Source organism: Callithrix jacchus, chromosome 13 (genome assembly GCF_049354715.1).
Source record: "Callithrix jacchus isolate 240 chromosome 13, calJac240_pri, whole genome shotgun sequence".
Classification (NCBI taxonomy): Eukaryota; Metazoa; Chordata; class Mammalia; order Primates; family Cebidae; genus Callithrix; species Callithrix jacchus.
The window spans coordinates 41,800,818-41,820,861 of record NC_133514.1 but is presented as its reverse complement, the minus strand read 5'-3'; the positions used below and the strand labels follow the sequence as shown (position 1 = coordinate 41,820,861).

At 51.6% G+C, this 20,044-nt stretch overlaps 1 long non-coding RNA gene across 2 annotated transcripts; it reads left to right on the top strand.

Annotated features, from left to right (window-relative positions):
• Positions 1–14,194: 14,194 nt before the first annotated feature.
• Positions 14,195–19,785, top strand: LOC118146799 (uncharacterized). 2 transcript variants are annotated; one of them, XR_013525299.1, is made up of 5 exons: positions 14,195–14,340; positions 17,267–17,388; positions 17,566–17,660; positions 17,778–17,951; positions 18,479–19,785. It is a non-coding gene; the product is annotated as an uncharacterized LOC118146799 (long non-coding RNA). The 2 variants fall into 2 exon arrangements; XR_004732792.3 differs by having other exon boundaries at positions 17,566–17,951.
• The last annotated feature ends 259 nt before the right edge of the window (positions 19,786–20,044 follow it).

Genomic DNA, 20,044 nt, shown 5'->3' with positions numbered 1-20,044 from the left:
GTGAACAGGTGACTACATACTGTTCCTGTTTACATTTTATCTCAAAGTGATAAGCAGTCGTTTCTTCCTAATGATTTAGAAAGACCAATTTTATAAATATGTAAATGGTTCTAGTCAATGTTGAAGGGGGGTCACTCATTTTATTCAGCCCATACTTAAACTATAATACTGGTAATGTCATTTTATAATTAACACTACCATTTAACATAAATGTATTAAGTTACTAATCTATTAAGAGCGTGGCTTGGATACAGTATCCACACCAGGAGGACTGTTTCAGCTAAAAATGAAAGTGGAAAAAACAGCTCTGCTCAGAGGTCTCCAGGCTGCTAACACTGATGGTATTTTAAGTCTTAGAATACCTGATTTGCAACTCGAGTTTCTATAAAACTCTGTGTGGCTTTCAGTTTCGTTCCTGGTGTTTGATGCTGTAAAACACCCACATGTATTTTCCATTCGTTTAATGTTGTCAGAGTCAGATTCTTGAGCCCTACCAAAGCCCACACTTAGGATTTTGTTTTCTGAAATCTCATGGTTAAAGTTCCGATTATTTAAAAACCTCAAAAATGGGAAATTTTAAAACTATGGTTCCTGTAGGTAGTTTAAGAAGAGCTTTTATTTTCTTTAAACTTGATGGGAAACATTTTTGTGCCTTTCCAAGTACGTGCTCTGCGATGCTGCATGACTTAGTGGAGCGTTTAAACTTAAACCACTAAAGAAAAAGTGCCACCTGCCACTCTGTACATTTCTGTGTGTGATTCTGGGGGCATTTATTTTTCCCCTTAGGAGAAAGTCAAGGAAAGCTTCTGTCAGTTTCAGGGGCTGGTGACTGATCTGCCAGCAGGGAAGGCAGCTGCAGTGGGGTCTGCCCCGTCCACCCTACACATGCCCTCTGCAGAGCCACCCCTCTGCCTGACCCAGGCTGCTCAGGGCCCCCTCCCTCCTGGCCTACTGCCATCTTCTCCCCCGTCCCAACCCACACTCCTTCCTCTGCCTAGAGCCTAGGCCCAGTGCTCTGATACGGGTCGTAGTGATTTGCTTATCATACGGCTAATTCCCCTCCAACATCCAGGAGGGAACTTTCCTCTCTCTTTTGCCTCCATCTCAGCCTGGAGCAGCCCCAGCACTTAACTGGCTCACAGATGTTTCAAAGAGTAAATGAATCATACCTATTTCCTAACTTCCTTTTCACATAAAAGCTGTTTCCTGAGCAGGCTCTGGGTGCTGCTGGCTGCTGGGGAGGTGGTGGCGAGGTCTGGTCTCTTGCCTGCGGGAGCTTCCAATGTCCTTTGCAAGTTTTGCCCTCAGTGACTCAGGGCCTTGAAATCTGCTGCTCTCTCATCCTGAATAAGCCACATCAGGATATAAGAGGAAGAGGGACTAACTAAAGGGGTAACTGTGGAATTTCTCTGAGTTGCAGTGTTAGTCCAGTCATGTGGGGCACAATTCCCAGGTGACCAGTGGTTGAGGTACCTTCCTGGGCCAGTTGAGGGTCAGAACATTCAGAACAGGGAGAAACACGCATCAGAGGGGCGAGGAGGCTGCACCCCTCACGTGCAACTCACTCGTGTGGATGGAGCATAACTTCCTCCAGGCAGGCACAGGTTTGGTGCAGGGCTCTCCTTCTCAGAAATGAAGAAATCCCTGTTCTGCCTTTCACTCCCCATGTCTTTTAAAGTTGCAGGGAAATTTGGTTTCCGAATGGCCCTGCCTCACTATTTTACCAGCTTTTAATCAATCTGCCCATTTTGTATTTGGTTCTCTGTCTTGCTACAGAATTTGGCAGAACCCAAGAAGGAAAGGGTGCCAGCTGCCCTGGAGAACCCAGGGATGTGCCTCAGCACCAGGAGGGGACAGGGGCGAGACCCACCCACAGAGGGACACCCTGTCTCAGACAGTCTGCCCGTCCTTAGGATAGAAGACATTTGGCTTCACTAGCCACCGGAGGAACTTACACCTTTTGGCAGTGTGAATCAAGGGGGTTGGGTGATTGCCTTTGGAGGATCAACAAGTGCTCTGAACACTGCCTGCGTCCTTAGCCAGGCTGCTTGCGGCTTTCCCCACTCAGCTTTCTCTGGATTCTGTGGATCTGATGACCTGTGGGCTTGGTCTTTGAGGTTTTCTGGTGATAGCTAAGCTTCCTGGGGATGATTCACTACGTGTTAAAAACACCAAACAAGGCTGGGTGTGGTGGCCCACGCCTGGAATCCCAGCACTGTGGGAGGCTGAGGCAGGTGGATCGCTCAAGCCCAGGAGTTCGAGACCAGCCTGGACAACAAAGAGAGACCGTATTTCTACAAAAAAATCAAAAAATTAGCCAGGCATGGTGGTGTGTGCCTACAGCCTCAGCTTACTCAGGAGGCTGAGGTGGGAGGATCACCTGAGCCTGGAGGAGTCGAGGCTACAGTGAGTCATGATCACACCACTGCACTGCAACTTGGGCAACAAAGTGAAACTCTGTATCAAAAAAACAGAAGCAACACACACACACACACACACACACACACACACACACACACACACACATCTATCAAGGCCAGTGCTAACACTGTATGAGTGCCTCTGTGAGCCAGGGACTTTGCAGATGTTGTCTGCATTGTGTGTTGCACCAGTTCTTGGGGCTGCCACAACAAACAGCACAGACTGGGTAGCTTCCACCGCAGATGTGGCTTCCACCACAGTCCTGAAGACTGGAAATGCCACATCGAGGTGCCAAGGGCTGGTTCCCTCTGCGGCCTCTCCTTGGCTTTTAGGCAGCATCCCCTCTCTACGTCCCCCAGTGGCCATCCCTCTGTGTGTGTCTGTGTCCTCATCTCTACTTAGAAGGACACCCTTATGCTGGATCAGGGCCACCCTACTCCAGCGGGACCTCATCTTCATGTCATGACCTCTTCAAAGGCACCATCTTCAAGTGCAGTCACGTGGTGAGGCAGTGAGGGCGGGGACATCAGCATGTGGATTTGGGAGGAGCATGGTTAAGCTTATCACATGTGTTACTTGATACACCTGAGCAGCGGCTGCACAATTCGATAGAGTAGAGAAGGAGAGCACTGGGATTGGCGTTTGCTGCATGTCTGACACCTCCTGGGGAAGGGACTCCATGCCAGCAACCACATGCTGTCTCTGCCCTGTCCTCACAGACAGCAGAGCTGGTTTCTCTTCTCCCGTGCAAGCTTCCTTCTTCCTGCCTCCTGCCTCGGGCCCCTCCCGGGCAGGCGGGCACCTGCAGAGTGCTCGTCTCCCCGTGCTACTCATGGCTTTGCGCAGTCCTCCCCATACTTAGGATCCTCCAAGGATCATCTTCATTCGCCCAGGGACTGAGACTCAGAGCTGGGCTGGGCCTGCCCTATGCCAGGTAGCAAATGGAGGGGAAGCCAGAGAACAAAGCCAGGCCTGGAGCCCCAGGTCACACAGCCACACAGAAACAATGCCCGCATGGGAGTGTATGTCTTCTAGTGGACACAGAACATGTAGGAAGAGACAGGTGAAATCATTTTAATGTCATGTCTTTAACCTAAGAAACCCCAAATGTCATGTAAGCATAGAATCCATATAAAAATTGTTCATGAAATGGTTTATAATTCTTCTTCTCTCATGAAGTCCTCACACTCTGAGATATATTTTAACTCATGGTGCAGTGTGGCCTGGCCACGTCTCAGGTGTTGGGTGGACACACGTGTCTGGGACCCCAGGTCTGGGCTGCAAAGCTCCACCCCTGGCTGTGCCCACACACCCTGCCATCTAGCTGGGCAGAACATGCTGAGACCTTCCCCCGGAATAGTGTACATCACCCAGTTCACTATCCCCTTTGTGCATGGTACCCATTGGTTGATAAACAATTTCTAAAGAAGACAGAAAAAAACATAAATTACCAATATTTTTCCCTGAGAGATACTTACAGGTCCAGTTTTTCACACACTCCACCTCCCCTTGTATGAAATGAGTTGGGATTGATAAAGATGAGGAGGAGGGGAAGAGGGTGTCGGGGAGGAGGGAGTGGAGGGGAGAGAAGAGGAGAAGAGGGAGGGGAAAGGAGGGGCAGAAGGAAGAGGAGGAGGGAAAAGGAAGAGGGTGAAGGAAGAAGGGGAGGAAGAAGAGAGGGGAGGAAGAGGAGAGGGAGGAGCAGGGGAATGGGCCTGGCCAGTAAACGCAGTCCTAAGGGCTGCCATGGATAAAAATGCATTACGGAGGAGGAGCCAGGAATGGCCCGTTTATATCTGCCCAGACTCAGGGGCAGTTTCCGGCCAGTGCGAGTGATGTTTGCCAAAGTGCGCCCAGTCCCAGGTTCCGCTCTGCCCTGCCTTGGCGGTGCCTCAGAGCCCTCCAAGCCCGTATGACAACGCAGAGGGACCTCAGCCCAGGTTCTGAACCAAGAGCCATGGCTGAGCCCTGTAGGTGTCATGATATTTATCAAGTTGTCTTGCCCAGAATTTTCTCTAACGGCAGACAGCCTGTTTCTAATTCATGAGTGGATCGGTTATGCTCTTTACCAGTGCAGGAAAATTAGCTGTTTAGGACTGAAAGGAATGTTTTAAATGTTGGTTTCTTAATTCTTGCATTCATCCATCCCTACACATACACACTATAAATGCTTTTTATTAAATGCCTGCTCTGCACAGGACAGTGTGATAAACTTTGTGAATGAAAACTTTGGCTTCACCACCAGCTAGTTAGGTGATCTTGGGCAAGTTATTTTCTCTGTGCTTCCTTAAGATGATACATGGTAGGATGATAACACCATTTAAAGTGAGTCCACGTGTGTGGTGCCCTTAGAACAGCCCCTTGTACAGAGCAAGTGGTATGTGTTGTTTGCTGTTACTAATTTTCTTCTTATTGCTATTTTTGTGAAAGAAAAGCAAGTCCCTGTGTCTGTCCTCAGAATAGCTCACAGTCTAATCAGGAGACCAACAAAATTATGAAACCACGTTCAGAGCAGTGATGGGTATGCAGGATGGAAGCCGGGCTCCCTGGGGCTGTGGGGCCCACAGGCCAGCAGGAGAAGCTTCGGGGAGAGCTTGCATCAGAGGGAGAGACGGGGGTGTCCTTCCCCATTTCCCAGGGTTGAGACAAGAATAAGCAAATCTTTAAATACTGTATTTAAAAAAAAAATATTTGATGTGGGGCACCTGCTGCAAACCTCTCCCACTCAGGATCATCAAGTTGGTAGGGTCTGGGTATCCCCCAACACCGGCTCCACCCAGTCCAGCTTTACCCCAGAAGAGCTCTACCTTCCAAAATGCCTGGCTCTGCAGACCCATCCAAATGCAACTCACAGAGCAATTGCTGGGAGACAGCCACCTCTGTGATGAATCCACGTCACCATCCGAGTGGCTGCCAGCTCTTTACGCATCCCATCAAGATCTCAATTTCTGAGAGGATGCCCGCTGGGCGAGGCTGCAATTTAACACAGGTTGGAATCGTCTCAGGCTGTGTAGAGGACATCTGGCTCTGCAGATAGCCCTGGCTGAGACTCTGTCTCCAGAGGGTAGCTGCACTCCCGGTGAATCCTGGAAGCGCTAAGCTCCCTGCTTCCCTAGGGCATCGCCCAGAGCAGCACTGTCCTGTATAAAATAGTGTCAGTGGCATCTTTTGTTACGTAGAAGAGATGGAGTCCTCCCTCCCAGGTGACTGGTAGCTGAGAGGTAGGGAGACCATCAGGAGAGCCAAGCAGGGAGAAGGTCCCAGGAGGAGAAAGTTGTCCACAACAGGAAGAGTTAGCAGAGGGGTCCCCTCTGCCCGGCCCCTCCAGACCCCATCTTCACAGGGCAGAGAGCTGGGGTCCCAGCATCAGTGAGCCATGACCTTTGGGAATTCACCTGAAAAATTACCCCAAGTATCTGGGGGATCCCCTGCCCTGAGCTGGCCCACAGTGGGGCTCACTCATGTTACGCAGTTGGAGGATGTCAGTGAAAGTTCTGAAATAGGCCTGGTCTCTGGGGACCCTGTACTCTTCCCCAGTGGTCTCTGCTCCCCCACTTCCCACCAACCCAAAGGAGTGGGGTTTGTAGTAGCCCTGAGTTATTTGTCAACATTTGAATTCTTTCACTTTGGTTTTGTGAACACTGTCTCAGTTCACAGGGGAATGAACTTGAAGAAGAGAGGTCTAAAAAACCTTATTATTTCTTTTTCTCATGTGAAACTCACCAGGCTTGCTAATTAGAAACAATAAACCCGGAACCTTAAAAAATGAAGACAACCTGTAGTTTATCTTCACACACTTTTACATTGCCCAAAATGGGTGAAATCAATTGGTAAACTCCTAAAACATTCCAAAACCTTACAAGCAATAATAACTAAAAACCTGCTTTCATCTGTGGGTGGGCTAAGAAAAGGGAGCCTCTGGGCTTTCCCTGGTAATAATATCTGGCTCAAAAAGGTTCTACAAAGATGCCTAGCCATGTTTCTGGATTTCTCTATTTAATCAGCTTAAGAAAAAAGATGCCACACTTAAAAATAAGATCTGAGAGCTGGCAAAATCCTGTCTAAATTTTACAGTGGAGAGTAACTGATTGGTCTGTCTGGTGTTCCAGATTAAACTGATCTTTTTATTTCAGCTGCACATCAAATCCAAGTACAAGCAGGAGCAGTGAGGCACACACTCTGTGCCTCTCCAGGGATCATCACGCCCCCTGCAGAATCTGCTCTGTGTTTAATTATCATCCAAACCCAACTCTTTCTTGATGACGTTCTCCAGATACTATTAAAATGACATTCTGAGAAAAGAGACATTTAGTTTGCAAATATACACAAAGGCATTGAAGCAATTCAGCTCCTTCCATCAACATGTAAATAGCATCTTTCACTTTGACGGGAAAAACACTTTTCCTTTAAAACTACTGACAGCCCAGCTGTGAAACGTCACTGACTTTTTACCACTAAGAGTTATTTTCTCATGGCCATTTCTTTATGGAATCATAAATCCTGCAGCATTTTATCCTACGTGCAGGAGACGGTTAGGGTATTTAACATCTTTAGTGAGTTCCGTTCTGGTCATTCCATCCTCTGGAATGAAAGATGATTATACTTTGAGCCATCACTAGCTCACAGCTGCTTTATGCAATCATCTCTCTCCATGGTAAAATTAAGTCCAGTGAACGTGAACTTTGTTTTTGCTGACGGAAGTATCCTCAGGCCCAAGTAGTGTGTGCACATAGGGGCTGCTCATGGTGAGGACTCTTGTGAAAGGAATGAATCCTAACCACCCAGGGTGTCTACGGAACATCTCTAGACATTGTCCTGCCCAGAGGCAAGTCCGGTAGCCACAAGACTGGGTGACATCTGAGGACACACTGTGAAGGGTCCAGGGAGCCATCTATCCTCCCTGGAGAAGAGCAGAGGCCAGACTGAAGCCCAGACCCTTCAAACCTCCAAATCCAATGTGCCATTTTTCCCTCCCTCACACTTCCTCTGCAATTACCGCTGAAAAGACCTGTCACCATAAAGGGAAGCCAGATCACTCAGAAAGTCACTTCCTTCCAGTCATCCAAACCCATGCCTGGATTGCTGTGACACAGCTGTCAAGCCATTGAGCACCACGTTCCCTGGGAAACCCTGCCTTTCTCATCTGACTGCAGTGTGCTGGCAATTATCAGATCTATACGTGTAAAATTTCTGTTTTAAAGTAAGTCACATCAGCAGATTGTTTGAGGACTCATGTAATTCTTAAATTAGTGTTTAATATATGTTTTAAAAGCTCAGGGAACTGAAAAATAGGGGTAAAGACAGTCACCAATCTAGTCTGACCCTTGGATATGTGGAAGTAGTGAGCAAGGCCTAGAAAATTCTTAGAGTGTGTGGGTGCCAACAGGCTTTTTACTGTGCCTTATCTTCAGCAGAGTTTAGAGCACTTTCACATACATGACAAACCTCTAGAAAACTCCCCTTGAACTCAACAGCAGAACATTAGACGATCTCTTAGTAAGTAGACAGCGCATTGAAACGGCCACACGACAGCTCCCACCTGCTGGCAGCTTGCCATTCAGACACTCGGCTGTAGCACTGGCCAGTGGGACTTTCTGCAGTGATGGGAATGTTCTGTATCTGTGCCACCTGGAAACACGTTAGCCTGTACACACCTGTGACGCACAGCACATGAGATGAGACCCATCCAGCTCAATGACTGTTTCTAATGTCCTTTATTTTAAAGTAATTTAGATGGCAGCGGCCGCAGTTGCGAGTGGCTCACCGTGCGACAGCAGAGCGCTCCCATGTGCCCTACCAGATAGGTGTTAGCTCTGTCTGTCAATCAGAAAAACTGGGGTGTTGCCCAAAATCACATGAAAGTTAATTTTGAGTTCAGAGGTAAAGCTCTCTGAAAAACACAATCACACTTATGAATGCCCCAAATTGAAAAGGACAGCGCTGGTGTGCTGTGGACCACGGCACAAGAATAAACATGAGCTCTCCTGTGCTCACCTCGATGTGGGGGAGCCGGGCAGTCCTCATCCAACACAGAGTGCCAGTGAAGCGCCCTGCTAAGACATGCCTCCTGCAGAGTCCAGAAACCTGCCCTTACCAGCAACAGAACTTGGTGTGGCTGCTTCTGGGCATGACGTGCCCTCCGAAGCCCACCTTGCTGATTTGGTTAGTGCTTCTATAAAACTCATTGCACTCCTAAAAAGAATAAAACAATATGGAAAAGGTATCGTTTTAAAGATACCCTTTAGGCCAGACGCGGTGGCTCATGCCTGTAATCCCAGCACTTTGGGAAGCCAAGGCAGATGGATCACGAGGTCAGGAGTTGGAGACCAGCCCGGCCAACATGGTTAAACCCTGTCTCTATTAAAAACGTAAAATTAGCCTGGTGTGGTGGCATGTGCCTGTAGTCCCAGCTATTCGGGAGGCTGAGACAGGAGAATCACTTGAACCTGGGAGGTGGAGGTTGCAGTGAGCCAAGATCGTGCCACTGCACTCCAGCCTGATGACAGAGCAAGGCTTCATCTCAAAAAGAAGAGAGAGAGAGAGAGAGATCCTTTAAAACCCGTGAATACTCAATAACCTGCTTATAGTTCTGGAAAACCCCAAGTGGATCCATGTGTCTGAGAGCGAGCGTAAGGCATGGTTCTGGCGTGGTTCTATGAAACTGGGTTTGCGGTGGGAGTCAGCAGCCTCCTCCAGGCCACTGGGCAGGGTACCCTGCCCCCATCTCCACCATGAAGCAATGGCAGTGCCCGCTCATGAGAATTTCTTGTGAATGTTGTGTTCAAGATGTAGAATTTCTTTCGGATGTTAGAGAACAGTCTTACGAGGTTTACACTTGATGGCAGCCTCTCAAATGTCTTGAGTCAGTCACGTTTTTGCTTCTGGAGGGGATTCGCAAAGGAAGTCTGGCGTCCATGCTTGCGTGGAGAGCACAGCTGAAGGTCGACTGGTTTCTGAGATATGGAAGCGGGCATTTTGCTTCCTCTGATAAACTGGAGACACCAATACCTTTGTTACTTTGGAATATGATGATTAAAGACATAAGGCGTAATTAGCAAGTGGGGCAGCCGCTCCACAACCTTTATTAAAAATAATGTGGGGTGAGCATGAAGTGGGCCTCAGGCCGTATAAACCCACAGGGCTCCACACGCCCGTGCCTGTGAACACGCCTGACCCTCGGCTCTCTCCTCATGCTGGTTTCTCTCTGCTGCAGCTCCCAGACCCAGCTGTGATCACCCCCCTTGAGGTGGCCCCTGGTCCCACGTGTGAGCCTCTCTCCAACAGGTTCCCTGATGCTCCCAGAGAGCCGTCCCGGCCTCAACCCCAGGTCTGGCTGAGGGTGACGGCTCCAGCACAGGTTCCCGGGATAGGGGGGACACTCAGGCACCAGGGGCGCGTGCTCTGTTCTTTCGCCCACAGCAGGGGCATCTTCAGCCTGGGAGTTAGCTTAGCAACAGAGAGGCTTTGTCAGAAACTATGACCCAGTTTGCAAGCGGCCGACTTGAAGCAGACTTTGGGAGCACAAAATTGAATGCAGGTTGCTGTATGTAAGTGATAGAAACTTAACATCAGTTCTTTGTGTGAAGTCAGAAGCAGTGGCATGGGCACGCAGGGCGGGTGTGTTCCACCTGGAGCCCACTGAGCCGGCCAGCAGACGGGTCTTGTCCTCGCCACAGACTGTACTGGGGGTGAGGAATGAGTAGCCCGCTCCTCCAAGGAGTCTGGCTGGTGTGTCCTCTTGTTTTCAGCTGGACTCATAAAGCTCCCCTCTCTTATTTCTTCCTTTACTGATGGGGTTCCCCGATTGCATCCCTGCCTCTGAACTCTAAGTGACTCGACAAGATCTGGCAGTGGGGAGGCCAGGGAAGGAAAGATCTCAGCCTGTGTCAAAGATATCCCAAAACTGGCAGAGCAGGGCTGATGTCATAGAACAGGGTTTCGAGGGTGGAAAGGTGTTTGAGTTGTGGCAGGTGCATCCATGTGTGGGTCTGGTTTGTGTGTGTCCATTTGAACCTGGAGAGTGCGGTGCTGACCCGAATTCTGTTCATCAGTCATTGGTGACTTCCCTGCCGGTGTTGCTGTGACAATGCTGGAAGAGGGTGGGAGGCATTGAGTGCCCTCCTGCGGATGCTCCCTTGAGGGGCAGAGGGTGCAGCATGATGGGGAATTGCCTCTAGTCACCGGTCTGGTCAGCGCTGACCACCGCCCCAGGTGTACCTGAGGCACCACACTGCCGGGTCAGTTCAGAAACGCCGTGTGTCATTCCAGCTGTGCAGACGGGTTTATTTTAGACTCTGGACATGGAAAGCATGCCCTTTCGTCTAAAATCTGTGTTCGCTGTTATTATTAGAAAAGAACTTCTTTATATTTAATAAAGTGCACTTAAAATGTTTGAAATGAAATGAAACCTGAAAAATCCAGTTTTCAGAAGCATGTTCCCTCTCTTCAGCAATCTGTTTTTCAAAGTTCAAATTTGGCAATGAGACTTCTTATATGATGGAATATGTTTGTAAAAAAGTGTATCTCTGTGTTTGTAAATGTGCATATGTGGGGGTGTGTGTACATGTGTGGGTGTGTGTGTACAGGTATGGGTGTGTAGGACTGTGTGGTGTCTATACACATATGGGTGTGTGTGTGTGCCTGTGTCTGTGGTGTGTATACATGTATGGGGGTGTGTGTGGTGTGTATATGTGGTGTGTTTTAATATACTGGGATGTGTAATGTATGGGTGTATGTGTCTGTGGTGTGTATACATGCAAGGATGTGTGTCTATAGTGTGTACACATGTATGGAGATGTACATGTGTGGTGTGTATGTGGTGTTTTTTCATGTATGGGATGTGTGTATATGTTGGGAGGTGTATGCATGTGTGTTCATGTGTGTGTGCATGTGTGTGTGGTGTGTATACATGTGTAGGGATGTGTGTGTGTGTTGTTTTTCTTGCCCTGCAGACACCATCCCTGGTGAGTGCCGTGAATGCTGCGCAGCCCCTTCCCTCGCTCAGCCCCAGCTCTGCACCTGGTTGGTTCCTGCCCCTGATTCTCCCTCCAGTTTGATTCCTGCATGAATTTAATTATCATATTTTAAGTGTAATTATCACATAGTTATAAATAAAATTCAATATTACATTTCTGCAACCTTTGATACTTAGAAAACAGAGTCCTTGTTATTACCAATATACTAAATATTAAATTAACTAGTTGATTGAATGTGTCCTAGATTTTGCTTGAGCACAATTCATATAGAACCAAGTAGAAGCTGTAAGTCAGGCGACTTGGTAGTTATACTAATTGCCCACAGTGATTTGGGTTAAGTGCAACGTAGATTATTGTTAGATGTGTGTGCGGCCTCACTCTACGATCTCAGAATTGCATTAAGGCACTTAACAAGATACCAATGTCTGGAAATGTCGATGTAAAGGGCTGGCTTGTGTGTTGTTCTCAAATGTGTAGAGAGGAATTGAACTCAGTTTGAGGGATGTCCTGTGAGCTCAGCCCCAGGCTCACTCTCTGCTCTCTCCCAGTAGGCCTGAGCTGTACTGCCACCTCCTCCTGCCACCTCTGTGCCAGCACAGGGGTCTTCCTCCCTTCCAACCTGCCCAGCCCTGGCCCTGGCCCTGTGTGAGGTTGTCCCTTCTCATCTCCTCCCAGGGGAATGAGGGCAGAGCCATTTAGGTCGAGACAACCCGGTGGTCCTACAGATAGGAAGGAGGGGCACAGCAGACACAGTGCCAGAGGGCATGGCTTCAGAGAGGAGAGTCCACCACGAGCCTGCACTGCACCATCCCGGGGTCAGGAAGGCGAGGCTGAGAAGGGGTGACCTGTGAGCTGAGAGGATGGGAAGGGCATCGTGTCCAGAGTGAGGTGTTAGGAAATGTTCCACCAAGGAGAGAGCGTGGGGCCATCAGACACCAGGAGTCTAAGAGAGATGGGGACTGAGGGCTGGCATTGCGAGGGCACCTGGAGGTCACGGCTGTGGGGACAGAGCTGCTTTGGCGGTGAAAACCCAATCAGTGTCAGCTGGCAAGGAGATTGGATTGGTGTATGGAAGTCTGTTTTGAGTTCTGCTGTAAAGAGGAGTTGAGCCTCAGAGCGGTGTCTGCTGAAGGATGGGATGGAAACGGGGTGGTTTGAAACGGGGTGGTTTGAAACGGAGTGTGGATAGCAGGTTGTCGGCTGATGCAAACGCGAGGATGAGAGGCTACAGGGAAGGCTCTGAGTTTAATTTAGTAACATTTAATTTCATGCTTGCGGAAAACATGTTTGTCTCAACATCAAGCAATGGGGACAAAACGTTACTAGGTGACACCAGGACTCTTGCCAAGGCTGGTTTACATCTATCTTCCTTTAAGGCAAAGGCCCTCTGACGGGTGGACCTCCACTGAGTCTGCTGAGCAGGGGAGTGCAGGCCACTCGGCACAGAGGGCCGCTGCCTCCAACTGCACCTGAGAAACTGCAGTCACAGTGTAGTCAGTCCGGCTGGGAGGTGCGCTGGCAGCACCGTCTGCTCTGTGAGTATCTATCATGCACTTGCCAGGGACACAGCTGAAGATGCCATTTGAGGCGATGTGGGGACCACCCTGAGCCTTGGTTTAGGAATGCGAGCCTTGGAGTTAGGGCAGGAAGAGACGGGGCTCTGAACTGACTTCTCACCTGCTGCAGGTGTTTCAGGCAGCTGCGCCAGCCAGACTCCCTATGCGGTATTTTTGCTGTCAGAACAAGAAGAAAATGTTCTTGAAAATCATGGCAAGGTACTGTAGCCTCTGAGAGCAGCTGCTCTCACAAGCTGCCACACATTGAATGCCTAAAACACCAGTAATCATTTTCTTAGGGACCTGGAGGCCAGAAGTCTGACAGCAAGGTGTGGGCAGGGTCATATCCCCCTGTGGAGGTGAGGCTCTGCAATCTGGTATAAGCAGGGCATGTCCCCCTGCAGAGGAGAGGCTCTGCACTCTGGTGTGGGCAGGGCAATGTCCCCCTGCAAAGGTGAGGCTCTGCAGTCTGGTGTGGGCAGGGTCCTGTCCCCCTGTGGAGGTGAGCCTCTACAGTATGGTCTGGGAAGGGCATGTCCCTTGCGGAGGTTAGGCTCTGCAGTCTGGTGTGGACAGTGTCGTGTCCCATGCGGAGGTGATGGTCTGCAGTCTGGTGTGGGCAGGGCATGTCCCCCTGCAGAGGTGAGGCTCTGCAGTTTGGTGTGGGCAGGGCATGTCCTCCTGTAGAGGTGAGGGTCTGCAGTCTGTTGTGGACAGAGTCATGTCCCCCTGTGGAGGTGAGGCTCTGCAGTCTGGTGTGGGCAGGGCATGTCCCCCTAGGGAGGTGAGACTCTGCAATCTGGCATGGGTAGGTCCTGTCCCCTCCAGAGGTGAGGCTCTGTAGTCTGGTGTGGGTAGGGCATGTCCCCCTGCAAAGGTGAGGTTCTGCAGTCTGGTGTGGGCATGGCATGTCCCCCTGTGGAGGTGAGGCTCTGCAGTCTCTTGTGGGCAGGGCATGTCCTCTGCAGGGGTGAGGCTCTGCAGTCTGGTGTGGTCAGGGCATGTCCCCCTTCAAACATTAGGCTCTGCAGTCTGGAGTGAGCAGGGCATGTCCCCTGTGGAGGTGAGTCTCTGCAGTCTGGCGTGGGCAGGGCATGTCCCCCTGCGGAGGTGAGGCTCTGCACTCTGGTGTGGGCAGGGCATGTCCCCTGTGGAGGTGAAGGTCTGCAGTCTGGCATGGGCAGGGCATGTCCCCTGTGGGGGTGAGGCTCTGCAGTCTGGTGTGGGCAGGGCATGTCCCCTGTGGAGGTGAGGCCCTGCAGTCTTGTGTGGACAGGGCATGTCTGCTGCAGAGATGAGGCTCTGCAGTGTGGTATGGATAGGGTCATTTCCTCGTGCGCAGGTGAGGCTCTGCAGTCTGGTGTGGGCAGAGCATGTCCCCTGTGGAGGTGAGTTTCTGCAGTTTGGTGTGGGCAGGGCATGTCCCCTGTGGAGGTAAGGCCCTGCAGTCTTGTGTGGACAGGGCATGTCTGCTGCAGAGATGAGGCTCTGCAGTGTGGTGTGGACAGGGTCATTTCCTCGTGCGCAGATGAGGCCCTGCAGTCTGGTGTGGGCAGGGCATGTTCCCTGTGGAGGTGAGGGTCTGCAGTCTGGTGTGGGCAGGGCATGTCCCCTGCGGAGGTGAGGCTCTACAGTCTGGTGTGGGCAGGGCATGTCCCCCTGTGGAGTGAGACTTTGCAGTCTGGTGTGGACAGGATTATGTTCCCCTGCGGAGGTGAGGCTCTGCAGTCTGGTGTTGGCAGGGCATGTCCTCAGCATAGGTGAGGCTCTGCATTCTGGTCTGGGCAGGGTCATGTCCCCCTGCGGAGGTGAGGCTCTGCAGTCTGGTGTGGGCAGGGCATGTCCCCCTGCGGAGGTGAGGCTCTGCAGTCTGGCGTGGGCAGGGCATGTCTCCTGCGGAGGTGAGGCTCTGCAGTCTGATGTGGGCATATCATGTCCCCCTGTGGAGGTGAGGCTCTGCAGTCTGGTGTGTACAGGGTCCTGTCCCCCTGTATAGGTGAGGCTCTGCAGTCTGGTGTGGGCAGCGCATGTTCCCCTGTGGAGGTGAGGCTCTGCAGCCAGGTATGGGAACGGCATGTCTTCTGCGGAGGTGAGGCTCTGCAGTCTGGTGTGGGCAGGGTCCTGTCCCCCTGTGGAGGTGAGCCTCTGCAGTCTGGTCTGGGCAGGGCATGTCCCTTGCGGAGGTTAGGCTCTGCAGTCTGGTGTGGACAGTTTCGTGTCCCCTGAGGAGGTGATGGTCTGCAGCCTGGTGTGGGTGGGGCATGTCCCCCTGCAGAGGTGAGGGTCTGCAGTTTGGTGTGGGCAGGGCATGTCCTCCTGTAGAGGTGAGGGTCTGCAGTCTGTTGTGGACAGAGTCATGTCCCCCTGTGGAGGTGAGGCTCTGCAGTCTGGTGTGGGTGGGGCATGTCCCCCTGCAGAGGTGAGGCTCTGCAGTCTGTTGTGGACAGAGTCATTTCCCCCTGTGGAGGTGAGGCTCTGTAGTCTGGTGTGGGCAGGGCATGTCCCCCTGGGGAGGTGAGACACTGCAATCTGGCCTGGGTAGGTCCTGTCCCCTCCAGAGGTGAGGCTCTGTAGTCTGGTGTGGGCAGGACATGTCCCCTCCGGGGTGAGGCTCTGCAGTGTGGTGTGGGCAGGGCATCTTCCCCTGCGGAGATGAGGCTCTGCAGTCAGGTGTGGTAATAGCATGTCTTCTGTGGAGCTGAGGCTCTGCAGTCTGGTGTTGGCAGGGTCACGTCCCCCTGTGGAGGTGAGGCTCTGCAGTCTGGCGTGGGCAGGGCATGTCCCCTGAGGAGGTGAGACTCTGTAGTGTGGTGTGGACAGGGTCATGCCCCCCTGCGGTTAGGCTCTGCAGTTTGGTGTAGGCAAGGCATGTCCCCTGTGGAGGTGAGGCTTGCAGTCTGGTGTGGACAGTGTCATGTCCCCTGCGGAGGTGATGGTCTGCAGTCTGGTGTGGGCAGGGCATGTACCCTGCGGAGGTGAGGCCCTGTAGTCTGGAGTGGGCAGGGCATGTCCCCTGTGGAGGTGAGGCTTGCAGTCTGGTGTGGACAGTGTCATGTCCCCTGCGGAGGTGATGGTCTGCAGTCTGGTGTGGGCAGGGCATGTACCCTGCGGAGGTGAGGCCCTGCAGTCTGGGGTGGGCAGGGCATGTCCCCCTGGGGAGGTGAGGCTGTGCAGTCTGGTGTGGGCAGGGCATGTCTTCCTTCGGAGGTGAGGCTCTGCAGTCTGGTGTGGACAGGGTCATGTCCTTCTGCGGAGGTGAGGTTCTGCCGTCTGGTATGGACAGGGTACCTGAGGGAGGCAGAGGCTCTGGAGGAGAACTCCCCCTGGGCTTCTGGATGCTCCTGGCAGGGTTTCCCACCTTGAGGTTGTGTCCCTTTGTCCCTCCAGGCTCTGCCCCTACCTTCTTCTCCAGACCTCTTTTCTTCTTTGTGTAGCTCTGTCTTCTCTGCTGTTTAGCAGGACACCAGTCATTGGGTCTAGGGCCTACCTGGATAAAGGGGTCTGGTGAGGGAGGAATTTATGCCCTGGGGCCATGCGGATGGCTGCACACTTGATGCCTGACACTGGCCAGGTGACGTGTGAGTCACTCTACTTACTTGCCTCAGGGAGGAAGACAGGGCCTGCCAGGCAGGGCCACATCTAGAAACAGAATGAACGCCCAGCGGCTGTGGAGTGCAGGCTGTGTAGTATGAAGAAGGCAGGTGCCGTGTCCCATGGGAGGATGTGACAGGCTATCTGAATAATTCTGCTAGCTGGCAGGGAACCAAGGCCTGTGACTCGGGGTGAGCCCCACTGTGCCTGGCCCTGTGACAAGGAAGATGAGTGGCCGGGGCTCGTCCCTGGGGGGTGGGGTGGGGGTGTGTGTCCACACGCACTCAGGCCTTGATTTTCTGCCTTGTACCCCACGCAGGCTGCTCTCATCTGGAGATCCTTACCTTATTACTTCTGCAAAGACTGTTTCCAAATAAGGCCACCTTAAAGGTGTGAGGGGCTAGGACTTGCACGTATAATTTTGGGGGGAAAAAGGACCCAACACGCTGCAGGGATCATTGCTGATTTGAATATAAATGTGGATTTGTAAAGTTTTGTTTAAAAAAACTTTTTTATCCTACTGGTCTTTCGTATTATTATAAAAACCATAGTTTGTTGTAGAGATAAAACAAAGAAGCACAAAAAAAACCTGTTTAGTCTCTAATGGCAACTTCAACCAATACTAATGATTTAGAATATCTCTAACGCTTTTTAATCTGCATGTGATAATCTTTAATGAAGCATCATGCCGGAATGCTGTTTCCTTTTCTGTTTTAATATAAGAAGGTGCTGGGCCTGTGAGAACATTAGAAACTGAGCGCATGGCATCCGTGTGCTCCTAAGGAGCTCGGTGGCCCCAACATTCGCAGCTTGGCACCTTACACCCAACGTGGCAGCATTAACAGGTGAGGTCTTGGGGCCGCGGTTAAGTCCACAGGCACCTCCTTCATGGATGGGTCCTGGCCTCAGTCAAAGGGCTGGGGACTCCCTCGTCCCTTCTGCTGAACTCGGAGGCAGCTGGAAGGCGCCGTCCCTGAGGGACGCCCAGGCCCTCACGGGAGCTACCTCTTCCCGGCCTGCAGAACCGGGAGGAAGCGTGTTGTGCGGCTGAGGAAGCACCCAGGCTACAGTGTTTGGTTATAGCGGCCTCGGCACTGGAAGACGCGGATGTCTGCGGGTGAGAACTGGCCTCGGAGACCTAGGGTGTCGCCTGGAGGACCCGGGCTGCCTTGCCAAGGCACTTCCTCGCCTGGGCTCAGAGGGCGAGAACCCGCCTGCTCCTCCCGCTCCCCAGGCGCGGCGTGGACACAGTCGGTGGAAATCCCCGAAGACCCGCCCGTCCCCTGTCCCTGTACCCTGCCCTGCAGGGCGCTGGCGGTGGCCCCCCAGGAAGCAAGAGTGCGCGGGCGAGAAGCAGGGATCCCAGCCCAGGGCGTCAGTCCCGGGACCGGTCCCCACAGCGACCCCGGTGAGAAGGCCCGACCCAGCGCCTCCCCGGAAGGGGGAAACCGACCTGGGAGGAGCTGCCCAGGTCCCCGCAGATGCCTCGCGCTCCACGCCCCGCACCCTCGCCCGCTCCCGTCTCCCTTCCGCTCCCCTCCCCTCCCCTCCCCTGGCCTCCCTGCTCGTCTCTCCCCTCCCCTCCCGGCTCTCCTCCCCTCCCCTGGCCTACCGGCTCCCCTCTCCCCTCTCCTCCTCTCCCCTCCCCTCCCCTCCCCTGGCCTCCCTGCTCGCCTCCCCCACCTTCTCCTGCAGTGTTTGCCTCCGGCCTTCCCTAGATTCCCACGTAGGCCTCACCCTGCCGCGCAGAAGCCAGGTGACTCTGCCTGCTCTAGAGTGAATGGACCCGGCGCGGGAGGGAGCCGGCCTCCTCCTTGGGACCCTGCCCCGAGGGTGACCCGAGCAGAAAAAAGAAAAAGCGGGGAGGGGAGGGGTACACATGTCTCATTTTCTTTGAAAAGTAAGTAAGGCACCATAAATGTTGGCCTTTTTCAGGGGCCAGGGAGGCCTTGACCACGCCGGTGAGTGCGAAAGGCGCGTGTTCTCCCGCCGGGCAGAGCGCGGGCACCCGATGAGTTCTGCTTCCTGGATGGTCTAGGAGTCCCTCCCTCTTTCCCTTTGCAGTGGCGAGAACTCTGCCTGTGCTTTGCATCCAAAAGCATGTGCCTTCGATTATTTTTTTCTATTGAATTAATAAAGGAGCTGTGGTGACTGATAAAGCGTTTATTTTTATATTTTTCATATAAAACAGATTGAATATAGCCGGGCGCGGTGGCTCAAGCCTGTAATCCCAGCACTTTGGGGAGGCCGACGCGGGTGGTTCACGAGGTCAAGAGATGGAGACCATCCTGGTCAACATGGTGAAACCCCATCTCTACTACAAATACAAAAAAATAACTGGGCATGGTGGCAACTGCCTGTAATTCCAGCTACTCAGGAGGCTGAGGCAGGAGAATTGCCTGAACCCAGGAGGCGGAGGTTGCAGTGAGCCGAGATCGCGCCATTGCACTCCAGCCTGGGTAACAAGAGCGAAACTCCGTCTCAAAAGAAAAGAAGAAGAAGAAAAAAAAAAACAACAACATTGAATATAACATTTGCTGGCCCGCCTATTCTTCCTTGTGGCAATTTTAGTCTTTTTAAAAAGTGATTAATGGCAATGCATTTCAAAGTGAAATATGACGCGGTGTCTGGGGAACATTGGAGGAGCACATTCTGCTTGCTTTTGATGAACCCTTCTTACTTTTCCTGTTGTTGCTGGAACACAAAATACTGAGTTGTTCTGTTTAGGAATGTCATAGCTCATGCCTTTTTTGGCAACTTCTCAACATTGGAAAGAAAATCGATTTTTTTTATGATTTGTTCTTGAGCATGTAGTAATGTGCATTAAACTCTAAAGACTAGGAAACTGATTTTTCTTTGAAGTCATAATTCCCCTAGTGCTTAAAACAAAAGTATTGTTTGATGAATGACTTAGAGAAAACCATTTGATCTGCATTATTCCTGGATAGCTTAGTTGTCCTGTGACCTACGAGAATGAGTTGAGCAGGGCGCGGTGGCTCACTCCTGTAATCCCAGCACTTTGGGAGGCCGACGCGGGTGGATCACGAGGTCAAGAGATCGAGACCATCCTGGTCAACATGGTGAAACCCCGTCTCTACTAAAAATACAAAAAATTAGCTGAGCACGGTGGCGCGTGCCTGTAATCCCAGCTACTCAGGAGGCTGAGACAGGAGAATTGCCTGAACCGAGGAGGCGGAGGTTGCAGTGAGCCGAGATCGCGCCATTGCACTCCAGCCTGGGTAACAAGAGCGAAACTCCGCCTCAAAAAAAAAAAAAAAAAAAAAAAAAAGAGAGAATGTATTGGATGCTCCAAAGAGAAGTTTTCCAAAGGATTTTTATGACTTACGTTTTCATAAAATCATAATCTAACTTGATTTTATTACCAGCTACAAGACTAGAGAAAATCTGTGGCCTGAAAAACCTTTCTCCAGAATGTGGAGTTGCAGAGAGTATCCTATTCAGACTCTTGAAAATGAGGAATTACCCTTAATAGATCTTGAT